The 13235-nt window shown below is 55.4% G+C and overlaps 1 protein-coding gene across 1 annotated transcript in view; it reads right to left on the reverse strand.

Annotated features, from left to right (window-relative positions):
- The window catches only part of ELFN1 (extracellular leucine rich repeat and fibronectin type III domain containing 1), a 97771-nt gene extending 96431 nt beyond the window's left edge, over positions 1-1340 (reverse strand). Inside the window, exon 1 of the mRNA XM_084537422.1 lies at positions 1207-1340. The gene's annotated coding sequence lies outside the window, so the exon portion shown is untranslated. The remainder of the gene's footprint in view (positions 1-1206) is intronic.
- Positions 1341-13235: the final 11895 nt, after the last annotated feature.

The following is a 13235-nucleotide window of genomic DNA, read 5'->3' on the forward strand; positions in this document are numbered from 1 at the left end:
CCCTCCGCCCCCCCAGGTCGTTATCTGCTCTTCATTAAAATGCAAGCAAGAAATTTCTTCGGCAGCTCCGGCCGCGGCTCCACGCGTGCTCCCCGCCCGGCAAGTGCCCCCGTCCTTCGGGCTCAGCCGGAATTTGGAAACTGAGCCGGAACTTTACGGCAACATCTGGCACTGCCATCAAAGCCGCACCGCGGCCACCGAGCGGGATCACGCTCCCCTTCCTCCGTCGGCACCTTATTTTTAATTTTTGGGGGGGTCTCAAACTCATAGGTGGGCACCTGCCCCCCCTCCCTATCCCCGCCCCGAGCCCTCCGGCAGCGGCACCGGGCGGGGACTTGGGGCCGGGGCCGTCCCGGGGAGCAGCCCCCGGCTGGATGCGGTGTCCCCGTCCCCCCCCCCACCTCCCCCAGCCACCACCGCCCTCCCCCATTATTTTTTTTTAATTAAAGCACTAAGTGCGGCACGTTTCGCCAGGACGGAAATAGCCGCCGAAGGAGAGCATGTGGGGAGGGGGAGGCACGTCCAAATTACCGGCGTGGGAATGCGGGGGGGGGGGGGGGGATGCTGACCGGGAGCGGCTCTTCCGCAGCCCCCACCCCACTCATCCCATAGCCCCCGGGGGATGGGGTCACTCGGGGTGCTCGAGGAGAGCCCCCCCTGCGCGCTGCGGGGACGGGATGCGAACGGACACCCCCGTACCCCAGGGGATGCTGCTAGCACCTGCTGCCCCCCCGGGACACGGGGGCTTCCCGGAGCCACCGGTTGCAGCAGGAACCCCACACACACCCCGGACCTCTCCTCACCCCATAGCGCTGGGGCGGCCCCGACGTGGGGCACCCCAACGGGCAGGGGGCGTGCGGCGGGGGCGGCTGCCGGGACCCCCCCCCGCGCCCCCAACCCGCTCCGGCCACGACTTCCCCGGGGGCACAGGGGACCGGGAGCGGCTCCAGCCAAACCGGGGGACCCCCGGGTGGCGGCGGGGAGGGCTCCGGGCTCCCCCCCACGCCGCCTGCCCCGCGGCATCCCCATCATCCCCATCCGAGTCCCACGCCGGGCTGCGGCGGCGAAAAGTTTGGCGACACGGAGCGGCCACCGGGGGGGTCCCGGCAGCCGGCACCGGCCGGGGGGCACAGGAATAGCGGGAGGGGGGGCTCAGCTGGGGAAGGGTGGGAGCCGGAATCGGGGGGATGCTGCGGGGGCACCTACCTGCTCCGGCGGCGGCTGCGGGCGCCCGGCAGCGGCAGCCCCGAGGCGCGGTGATGGGCGCAGCCCTGGCTGCGGCTCCCCGAGCCCCCTCCAGGCGGGCGGGCCGGGGGCAGGAGGCGGGCAGGGAAACGCAGCCGGAGCCGAGCAAATCCCAGCGCTGGAGCCGGCCTCCGAGAAGAGCAGGGCTGCAGCTCCTCACTGCGTCAGGCGGAGAGCCCTGCCCGTGCAGGCGGCGCCGGGCAGCGCTGCCAGGCCCGGGGGGCTCCCATCGGCACGGCTCGGCACGGCTCGGCCCCGCCTGGCACGGCTCGGATCGGCTCGGATCGGCTCGGAGAGAAGCAGGGAGACGCGGGCAGGGCGGGGGGCGCGGCACGGCTCGGCACGGCTCGGCCTAGCACGGTCCGGTTCGGCTCGGCTCGGCTCGGTTTGGCACGGCGCGGCTCGGTCCGATCGGGTTGGGTTCAGCGCAGCTCGCCCGGGCTGGGTGCGACCCGGCTGGGCTCGGCACGGCTCGGCTCGGCGTGGCCGGGTTGTCACGACTCGGAGCGATAAGCGGCTTGGCCGGGAGAGCCGGGCTGGTAGCGGGGAGAGAGGGGGGAGCTGGGGGGGTGCGTGTGGATGGCGTGTGTGTGTGAGTGTGCGTGTATAGGGGGGGGTGTGCGTGTATATGGGGTCTGTGTGCGTGCATATGGGGTGTGCACTAGTGTATATGGGGTCTGTGTGCATGTATATGGGGTGTGTGTGTGTGTATATTGGGTGTGCACTCTTTTATATGGTGTGTGTGCACCCGTGTGGATGTGTGTGTGCTCGTGTGTGATGGGGGTGCGTGTCTCAGGGTGTGTGAGCACAAATGTGTGTGCCGGGGGTACCTGCACGTGTGTGACAGTGAGACCGTGTGTGTGGTGCTGTAGGTGCACCCGTGTGTGTGCATGCACGTGTGAATGTCTCCATGTGTCACCCGGCCCCAAGCTCTGTGGGTCAAACTGGGCCCAGCCCAGCCAGGCAATGGGGGGAGCACGGGGTTGAGGGCAAGCAGGTGGGGAGCTGAGCAGCAATGGGGCTGCTCCAGGACCCCTGCCCACATCTCCTGGAGCCCTCTGGGTGGCCCCAGTCCTGGCTGCAGCCAGTGCACCCCGTGTTCAGCCCTGCCCAGGCACCATCCTGCCCCAAGACCATCCCCTGCCTGCCCCAGAGGCTGCCCTTCCATCCCCCTGGGGCCTCTTTTGATGCTGTTTAGCAACACAACACAAAACTTAGAGTGACTAAAGTGTGGCTGGCCCCTGGAATAAAAGTGCTTTTCCCTCCTAGTGCTGTCACTGGGGTAAGGGCTGGCCATGACATTTCTCATGATGTCCCGGGGTGTCCAAACCCAAGCCTGCAAATCCCTTTCACAGCCCTGCAGGGATGTGGCAGGGGAGACACAGAAGGTGGGGTGCAGCAGCGAAATGTTCAGCTTAATAGCAACAACAACAACAGCAAAGCAGCCAAAAAACCTGAAGCGTGGAGCGATGGAGCCGGGAGACAGCTGGGGAACAGGCAGGCCGTGGCCCCTCTCCAAACGGCAGCTGGCAACCTGGCGCGGCGCTCGCCTGTGTTTGGGCACACAGCCCCGGGGAAGCACTCGCCGAAAGGCAAGAGAAAACCCTGCGGGATGGGGAGGGATGGGGCAGGGGGAAGCACTCCAGCATCTCCTGCTCTGCAGCCCCCACCTGGCCTCTGACCCGCCGGGGGGCTGCAGGACTCGGTCTCTGTGTGAGCTCTGTGCTCTGGGGTTCCTCTTCCCCTTCCCTGCCACCAGCTGGGCTCATGTCCCCGAAGCACAGGGGGTCCTCCATCCCCTTTCTCCCATGTCCCATGGGCTGCCCTGAAGTCATGGGGTCCTCTTGAAATTGCTCTGAATTAATAAACACACGGGCAGGCTGCCAGCAGTGAGGCTGGAGATAACGGGTCCCAACCCTCCTCTGCCTGTGCTGGAGAAGGCTCTCGAGCATCACCAAGCTGTCACCTCCCTTCCTGGGCAGGGACACGGCACCTGCCAGCCCCCTGGCTGCAGGAGGGGGGTGCTTGGGGAGCAGGGAGTGACACTGATCCTGGGGGGCTTTATACCCAGGGGGCTCTGGCAGCTGGAGGAAGAATCACCTGTGGGGGACAGGGATGCCACCAAGGCTGTGCTGTGCTGCAGGTGTCACCCATGGACACCAGCAGGGAGGGCAGGGAAGGTTTGCAGAAGGCTCTTTGCAACTCCTAGCTCAGCACCCTGGGGCTGACTGGGGGGAGGCAGCCCCCCAGACCTCCAGACTCACCCACGGATCAAAGACAACAAGCTTTAAAGCAGCAGCATCTGAGCTGCCAGGCCAACCCGAGGTGGAATGACTTCGTGCAGTCAAACTTTACCAACCCAGATAAACGAATAAAAGAAGTACTTCTAGGCAAGCTGCTCCAATTCGTCTGGGAGGAAGTGACGCCACCCCAGCCTCTAGCCCTATATTTAGTAAAAATCTAAACCAGACATTGATAATATTATTAAAGACAGGAAGGAGTAAAAGAAGATGTAGCTGTGCTCGGATGACTGCTCTATTTACGCCAGGCGCGGGAGGAATGCTGTGAGAAAGGTGTCTCGGGTCAGGACAGCCTCGGGTGGCTGTTCCCCTCTACCAGCAGCAGAAGATGACCGGCACAGCAGGTTCAAGAAGTCCTAACCCAGTTTAGCCAGCGGTAACAGGGGGGAGAGGATGGTTAATAAAGGACCGTCTGCTTCTCCTGGTGACAAGGAGGAGGCATGGGAACGAGGGCTCCTCTGCTGCCTGTTGTAGCATCACCTGGAAGGGAAACGCTGGGCAATGCACAGAGTGGGCAGCACTCTGCTTGTCCATGTAAAACATGAGGTATTAAGTTAATTAAGGATGTAAATGACTCCAAACTGTGTGACCTTGGGCAAGCGAGATCCCTCCTGGCCTTGCTCGGGGCAGGGTCTGGGCTGTCCCCAGGGAGGTGCCCACAGCAGCAAGGCTCAAACGGGGATTCAGTCAGTGTGACAGTAGCCTGCAATAGTGGCAACCTGCTGTCTTCAAAGAGAGGAAGGCATTCCCCAAAACAGGCTAGTCCAGGAGGGAGAGGTGGCAGTGTGACATCCTCAACACTGCCTCCTGCAGGGTCTGGGCAGGCCTCCCCATCACACCTTCATGGCACCCCATGCAGGGCAAAGGATGGAGGTTTGGGGTCCTTTGCTCAGTTACACCATATTTTCCCATCAAACCAAGTGGTTTCAAATGCCTTAAAAATCAGAAGCTCCTGAACCATCCCAGTGAGCCCATCGCAGCCACGACCCCCTGTGGACAGCGGGTGAAAGCCAAACTGGGCTCCGGCGAGGGCCCTGCCTGCAGCTCTCTGCTCCCGCCACTGGTGCATCAAAAACAAGCCGTGACCAGGAGCTCTGACCAAAAAAAAGGTAGAAGTGCTCCCTGTGGGAAGGGCAGGACCCCCTTCCCACCATGTCCCTGCAGCCTGGCCCCACAGCACCAAGGGGGAGTGAGACTTTCCACCCTGCAAACGGGGGGAGCAGAGCTGCTCCGGTTCCCAGCAAAGCACTGGGGCAGCTCTGGGTGATGTTGTCCAAAGGATCATTTTTTTTTGCAGGCCGAGATGCTTTTTAGCTGTTGTTGTCAGATCCTATCTAAAAATCATCAGGCTAATTAGAAAACAAAAAATGACATTTTACGGGCTGTTAGTGCCGTGAGTGGACGAAGGCCTCACGGTATTTAAAGAATGACGGGGAAACAACAGCAAGATTTACATCTGGGATTGAGTTACCGACCTACCGGGCTCAGGCAGTATTTTAGAACATTTTTGTTTAACCTACTCAGCCTTGGTGATGACAAATATTACTGCACATCATTACCCCAATTTTTCAGGGTGTTAATACCTCATCCATTGCAAATCCTACATGCTATAGACTTGGCAGCTTGGATGCGTTTTTACAGATTCCCATTTGTTCTGATTTTCTTTTATTTTTTCATTTTTGCCTTTGAAACTTTGAAAAAGTCAATTTTGTGTCAGCAAAAGGTATCAGCAGTGGGGACAGGGGCTTTGTGCTAGCCCACACCCAGGGGCAGTGTGGTTGTGCTCAAGAATTGCTCTGCTTAGAGCCTCCTACCTGCAGATGCAGAGACATCCAGGACTGGTTTGGTCTTTTTTTTTTTTTCTTTTTTTTTTCCCCTCTCATACACACATTGTCCACGAGGAGAATGAGAAATTCCCCAGTGCACATGCGTGGCGTTATTCACAAACCTCTTTGGTGAATAACTCTTGGCTTGTGGTTACTTTCAAACCCACAAGGCGAATCTGCCGTCAGATCTCCAAGTTGTGATTTGAGTCACAGCCCAGAACAGCCACATGTTTCAAACTGTGCGTCCTAGGGCAAAGCACCAAGGGCACCCAGCCCACCTCGCCACCTCCAGGCACCAGTGGGTGCAGAGAAAACACTTCTCTCTGCCTTTCTGGCACTGCAGAGGCCCCAGAACAGACTGTATGACACCCATCTTCACAAGTGGATGCCAAGCTCGGGGCCTCATTTGAGATGTTCATAGTATGCTGCCGGTAGCCAAGGTTTAGCCTTTTGGGGAATGGTGGTGAAGGTTAGTCAGCTTGGATCTGAAGAGTTTCACAGCAAAATTTTTCCACTCCTGGTGTCCACCTGAGCACCTCTCCAGTGCCCCTTTGCTCAAGGAGCCTCCCCTCATCACGAGGGACCTCATCTGCCCCTCACGAGGCAGAGCTGGTTCAAGGCTCCTTGGTGGCTTTGGCCAGACCAAGCGATGCTGCTCCAGGGCTGTCACTGAGTTGGAGCTCCTCAGCTTCACCAGAGCTGCCCCTGAAGCCAAACCCTGGCAAGAAAGGTTGGCAGGGAGCACATGCCTGCCTCGGAGACATGCAGATGCAGCATGACTTTCTTTTTATTTACAGAGCATCAGATTGCACACTCCCTAAGAGCTCTGATTCATCCTTCCCCAACCCTAGAACAAATAACTCCAAAATCAGTCTACGGCGTGGGGACAGGCTTTGTTCAGTGCTTTGAAAGAGAGCAGGTAAAGTCATTACCCTCACTTTGCATAGCAAAAATGATATGCATAAAGCTGCACAGAACAGCCCTGCAAAGCTCAAAGGAAACAAATGGGCGACTTGCACCATGAATTTCAATGGGACTTTGTGCCGCCAGGATAATAGCCAGTGAGACAGTGAAATATTGCACAGAGAGACACTGGGCAGTAAAAACAAATTCGACTTGCTAATGCGGTGGAATATCCCATGATATCGCATGGGGGGGTTGCAGAGGGGTTGTGTGGGGGCAGCGGCCATCCTGTGGAGCTGTGCTGTGTGCAAGAATAATTGGGGGTGGTGGCAGGGGGGTCTTTTAAACACCAGGAATTACCCTTTGGCTTCTCACTGGAGCTGCCTCGGAGAGTTATTTATCCATCTTGCCTTGGAGTCAGCAGCTGGTTTGCAGTGAGGTCTCCAGCCGATTTTTCAAGTGGTTTGGCCACGGCCCTTTGGTACCCGGCCTGCCAAGCCGGCAGCGGCTGTGCTGCGGGGATCTGTAACCAAGTTTCTTGTTGCTCCCCGGAGCTGCCTGAACACCTCTGCTGTCACACAGCCCTGCTCCAGTTTCCTGCCGTGCTGAGGTCCCAGGCAGCAGGGACATCGATGCTGCCTGTCCTTGAGGAGGGATGTGGCTGGAGGACCATGCTGGCTCCCCCCTCTCCATCCCAGTCCCAGCCCTGAGCGCCCCTTCATTTCTTCCAGCGCCCAACTTCCAGATTCCACAGCTGTCACCTCTCCCATTGCACTGTCCCCTTCTGCAGCCAGCATCACAACCCCAAACAGGCTCAGTGAGGTCTCTAAATACTGAGGTAGGTCACCCTTTGACACATGGGGAAGAGGAGGTTCCACGTATCTGGATAACTCATCCAAGGCTGGAGCAGCGCGAATTAGCATCCCTTAAATTAAAGAGCTTTAAACAGCATCTTCTCCCCAAACTGCCACTATCTCCATTTCAGTGGTTACAGCAAACACTTTGCAAGTAGACCCAGAGGAGGAGGAGGAGAAAGAGGAAGAGGAGGGAGGAAGCCAAGCTGGGAGGACAGGCAATGCTCTGGCACGGCCGGAGGCACGGGCTGGCTCCAGGAGCAGCTGCTCTGCTGCCGAGGCAAACACGTTCCTGTGCAATTCCCTAAGGCACCTTCAGCTTTTATAGATTGCTGATGGTGGAAGCAGTAAATGAAAGGACACCTTTGAGTGAGCACTCATGTATTAAATAGCCTCGGAGGTTGTCCCTGTGCAAAATAGCATGTGTTTTTCAAGGCTGTGCAACTCCACCGTGAGTACAACGCATAAGGGTTGCTAAATCCAGAATGGGAAACCTCGATGGGACCTCCAAGGTGTGTTTCCAAGATGATTACAAAGAGCACAGGCCAGGGGACATGGCAGTGGGATGACCTGAGTGCCGCCGTGGAGACTGACTGCAGGTTCCTATGCATGGCCACCCCACTATTGTAGGGTTTTTTTGTGTTTCAGACCAAAGGGAGAAAGGGGGAAAAAGGGGAGAATAACTGAGATGTGAAGGTGAAGCAACAAGGCAGGATAGGCTAGGTCACAGCTGTTGGGACTTAAACTTTTTGACTCCAAAAAGCAGAAAAAAAACCTGTAAGCTGGGTGAAGCTATGGACAAACTGGAAGTTCAGCTGGGAATCCAGCTACCCCCTGTACTAAATCAGGGATTGGTGACATCATCTCAGCTTCCTCCCTTATTGTAAGGCTGAGAAGGAGCCAAACACGAGCGTACTCCAGAGGAGACCGAGGAAGGCGCTGGCAATGACTCACATGCTGCGCCTCCGTTCCCCAATTTCCCCCCCAGGATGCAGGCAGCGGAGACCTCCGCACCATCCCCGTTCTTCACGTGGCCCCAGGCAGGCTGAGCGCCGCCTCGGAAGGAGAGCACGGGGAGCTCCTCTCTGCATCTCCACAAACCCACGGCCACGGGGCTCTGATGGCAGCTCTGGGGCAATTTTCCCTTTTTATTGGCACGGCGTTTGGAATTGCTGGGCACGCGGGGCCGCTGACTCAGAGGCACCAAGGTAAGGCAGGAGAGAGGCTGCGAGGCTGCAAGCGCATCCCACGGTGAGCCCCGGCTGTGCCGTGATGCCCACCATCCCAAATATCTTTCTCCCTCCGCTGAGACCCCGAGCCCCCACTTGGGGAAGGGCAGGACCTGCCATTCACACCGCTAGCGATGCTGTCAGACCCCAGGGGAATGGTTTTTGTTGTTTTTTTTTTTGTTTTTTTTTTTTTTTTTTTTTCTTCTTTTTTTTCTCAGCGAATGGGAGCTCAGAGGATTTCTGCAGCCTCCCTCCCAAATCTTGATTTGCCTCGCCGAATTAAAAGCAGTGTGGGCTGGGAACGACGTTAAAAGGAAGAAAGGAGACAGAAAAATCCTGCTGAGTGTATTGTTCTGGATAAATAAGACATAGGCGTGTTGCTGAAGGTAGCTAAACCCATCCCACAAATGGTCTTCTCCTGCCAGGAAGATGTGACAAAAATAATTACTCGGGCTATACATAATTATTGTGCTGCTCTGAGCAGCAGCCTGCCCTTGGCACAGCTATGGGAGCTTTTTCCTGATATTGGTTAATAACATTAACCATTAGCCCCTTGATGTCCTGACCTGCTAAAAGGGCTGGGATGCAGCAGGTAGCAGCCCCTAGGGAGACACCATGTGCCTGTCACAAGGGAATTGCTCCCAGTTGCCATTCCCAGTCGCACCAGTGCCCAGGGATGGGTGGTCCCCAGTGCAATCCTGCACTGAGACTTCCACTTAGGCAATTTTGTTTGCCCCCAGCAGCACCAGCGTTGGTCCTGTGGTGCCAGAGGCAACCTGTGGCCCTCAACAAGAGCACAGAGTTGGTGTGGAGGTGAAAAGAGAAAGGGAAGAGGGAATGAGATCTTATATCCCCCCCAACTGGAGAGAGCTCCAAATTCCTCCAGTTTCGGTCCAGCTGCCAGGAAGGGGCCTCTTTCGTGGTCACCTGGGGAAACCTCCACGGGATAAATGAAATGTTCGTCATGTAATTCTCTCAAAGGAGGCAACATGAGTTTTACAACCAGCTGTCAAGTGCTCTGCAGCTAAAATATCAACAAACTATGACAGATGCAAGATGGAAAAAGCCTCTGAGGTTTCCTTTTATTGACTGGAAAGTCTCTGTTTTTTATCTTATTATCTTTCAAGCTAAACCTATATGAACTGTACAATCAGGAAATTGAATAGCATCATTGGCAAAGACCATCCTCTCTCTAAATAGCTGACAGTGACGAATAACCGAGAAGACCGATGGCTCCAGCACGGGGGGATGGAACACAACGTGTTTGATCTCAGCCCACACAGCCAATTCGGCAGGGACTGCTGGGGACCCGAGCGTCCAGCACCTCCGAGGGGTTCCTCTGCTGATAATCTCATGTTTGGGCCACGCGGAGCCGGGTCTCAGATTTATAACCACACACTTGAAGATCACAGGCTATGAAAATTATTGCTGTGCTGGCTGGAATAAATTATGCAAAGCAATGCGTTATCTGGGAGCCTGCACCGCGCGCACACGCGCGCGCACACACACTTCGGTGATCTATCGCTCTCCATGCAGATGTTCTGCTGCAAAGACATTTTAATTAATACATTGAAAATACGTTTCCTGCCTTGTCTGCACCGGAGATGAGCAGGGAAATGACGCCGAGTGGGGGAAAAGCCCCCACTGTGAAAGAAATGGTGAAGGGAAAGGTGGTGACTTAAAACCAGAACCAAGCAGGGTCTGAACAGGGCCCAGCTGATGCATTGATCTGCTGGCTGTGGGAAAGCAAACAGTGAGGACAAATGATGGTCCTGCTGTCCTGAAGGCTCTCCAGGGCTGTAGCAGTAGCTACCCAGCCCTCTCCACCCCTATTTCTCCCTTAGGATATGCCCATACCCACACTCCGTCCCCAGCATCCCCGTTGCCTCCCCGGCTGCGCGGTGGGGTCCCAGCCTGAGGTTTTGGGGGTTCAAAGCAGAAACCAAAACTCAAGTGGGAAATGTGGCTTTTCCAGGAGCACCACCAAAATGAAAAAGGCCAGCTACACCATCCCTGTCAGCAACACCTGGGTATGAATGCCACCTTTGCAGCAAAGAGAAATAACTTGGGAAAGCAATCGTCAGCACTCAAAGCAAAATGAAAGGGTGAGACATTTGGCTTAATTAGGAGAAAGATTTCTGCCTTTCATCCTTTTCTCCTTTTCCACTTTAATTTTCTGACTCTCCTGCCTTGCCCACGACACTATCTATCCCAGGCAAAGACCATGGCAGCAGTAACACACAACCACAGGCAGGGATCACCCAGCTGTCACAGTGCCTGCTCCAAGAGGCACAGCCCATGAGCTGTTCCTCCCCATGCCACTCTGGGCATCACAGCTGGCCTCATCCACCCCATCACATAGAGGTGGCTTAAATCACCCCATCAGAGCGGGACTTGAGGGCAGGAGGCAAAATGCCACCATATTCCTGCTCTGTCCCCACCAAGGGGACACGGGCAGGTCGGGGTGTGGGACGCAGTCCATCTGGTCACCCACATCCTGCTCCATCGGGACCCACGCACAGCGAGATCCCAACCCCCCAGATCAATGCAATCAGCCACAGAGGGCTCTGGCTTCATGCAGGGAGAAACCCAGATCTATCCCCTGGAGAAAAATAAAAAAAAAGAGATGTGAAATTAGCCTTGCCAGGCTAGGGAGTGCTTTTAAATTGCAGCAGAAGTGTCTGAGAGATAGCTCTGCTCTCCACAGGAGCTTCTCCCTATCCTTGGGCTTTAAGCCTGTTAATAGTGGAGTATGATGATATTATCTGTTTGTATTGTAGCTTTATCACAAACGGCTCCCAGAGTGATTTGCTATCATGCCCTCTGAGAGCCACTGAAACTCAGGCCCTGATGGGAAGCAATGGTGAGGCAGCCCCCACCCCGCTTCTGGGTGGGAGAAAGGGGCGATTTGGACCAAAAAAAACATGTCCTTGACTCCTCGGGCCCTCACAAATGAGAAATGAGTCCCACTGACCAGGGCACCACGTGTGGAGGATGGGTGATGTCTCTCCCTGAGGATCCCTCCTGCAGGCAGATCCTAGCAGACCACAGCACGAGCAGGAGAAAACAAAATGAAATCCTTTTACCAGGTGGGGAAATACCTGTGCTCCTCACCCTCCCATTCAATCCCAGGTGCTGGCCTCTGTTCCCCAGCTCCCAGCCCAGAACGAGGAGGATTGATGGGTACACACCTCTGATGGGAAACACAGACTCTTTCTTGGGTTCAGACATGAGACTGAGCAGCAAACCCTGTAGCCTCTAAACCCAAAATCCAAATAATCCGCCCTCTAGAGACCCTAGCTCTGCAGAACTAACCAGGGCCACCCTGACCTGCCTCCTGGCAGCATCCTCTTCACTTCATCCCTGGCTTTGCTGGGATGTGTGGGGCTGAATCCCAGGAATGCGGATGAGGACAGCTACAGCTGGAGAGCCAGCAAAAGCAGAACCAGCACCTGCATGAACCACCTGGACACTGAAGTATGAGGATACAGTGAGCATCACCTGGCAATGCACACAATTAGGAGAAGTATTTTTGTTTTCCCTGCAGCACAGGAAGACAGACACACTTTGCCATTTCCTTCCTGAAGAGCCAGCCGTGGGTGCTGTGCCCAGTTCTCCTCCTGTGGCCACTTCGTAGCCAGAGGCACCGGGCACACTCACTCCAACCCCCTGGAGCATCGCGGGGAGGAGAGAGCTCGCTGCTCCGTGCTGGGAATACCAGTGGAGCCACAAAGCGATTTCACTTGCAGCTACATCATCCCCTGATTGACAGCCTGTAATAAAGAGATCCGCCACATAATTACCTGTGTTTGGGATGCAGCACCATTCTTTTTTTTTCTTTTTTTTTTTTTTTTCTTAACCCAGTGACAGCTTTAAACAGCAGGTAAAGTATGTGTTTATATTAATGTCATTAGTTATTTTTGTGTATTTATCTGAAAAGGCTTTTCCTCGGAACAGCAATACGGTAAACAACAGCTCGGGTGTCTTCTGGAGACATCTCCACCTCTACGTGCAGATGAGCTGTTTAAGCAAAGGGGAGGGGAAGGGCCTACACACCTTGTTTTATATTATCTTATATTGTCTTCTTGCCTGCCCCAGCCTCGCAGCAGAGATGGTAAACCAGGCTTATAGCAAATGAGAGAGGGAGCCTGGCATTTGCTGGTAGGGAGGAAGAGTAATAGATGATGTTTTTTATTAAGAAATATTACCTAGAATGTTTTCCTATTTCAAGGGCCTCTGTCACCCTACAATGTAATAAAGAGGGAAAAGAAAACAGGGAGGAGAAAATTAGAATAATGAAGCTGATCGAATAAAAACACGCGGATATATATGCCTTAAGTCAATAACACCTAGATGCCGTGGCTGGGTTTGTGTTTCTCTGTGATGAGGGAATGGCCACATTTCATAAGCTGATACAAATTATCCCGGAATCAAAATGAAAATGGGGACAAGAGAGAGGTGGTGAAATATTATCAGTCAGGAAGGGGAGCGCGGCTCCTTCCATCACTGTCACCGGGAAGTGGCGGCTCCAGCAGATGTGTGGAGCCCGGCCTCCAAGTGTCTCCACGCCCTCTCCCCGTGGCATCTTTCTGACAGTCCCATCCGTTCCCCAAGGCAGACCCCTGTGCTTCACAAGCGTGTGTGTTAAAGGGCCACGTGGGAGCTTTCAGCGGGCTGCTTGGCCCTGCTCCTCGGCCTCCTACCATCCCCAGCAAGCCATTGTAGATCAGAAACACCATTTCTGTTCTCCCAGGAACAAGATCCTGCCTGAGAGCTTCTCCTTCCATGGATATGAGATGCCATCAGAGGTGCTTTGTACCCACTCTTCTCTTCCCACAGGGAAAGAGAAGAACCAGATCAGCATAAAGCCCCTGGAGG

This window comes from Aythya ferina (assembly GCF_964211825.1).
Source record: "Aythya ferina genome assembly, chromosome: 15".
NCBI lineage: Eukaryota > Metazoa > Chordata > Aves > Anseriformes > Anatidae > Aythya > Aythya ferina.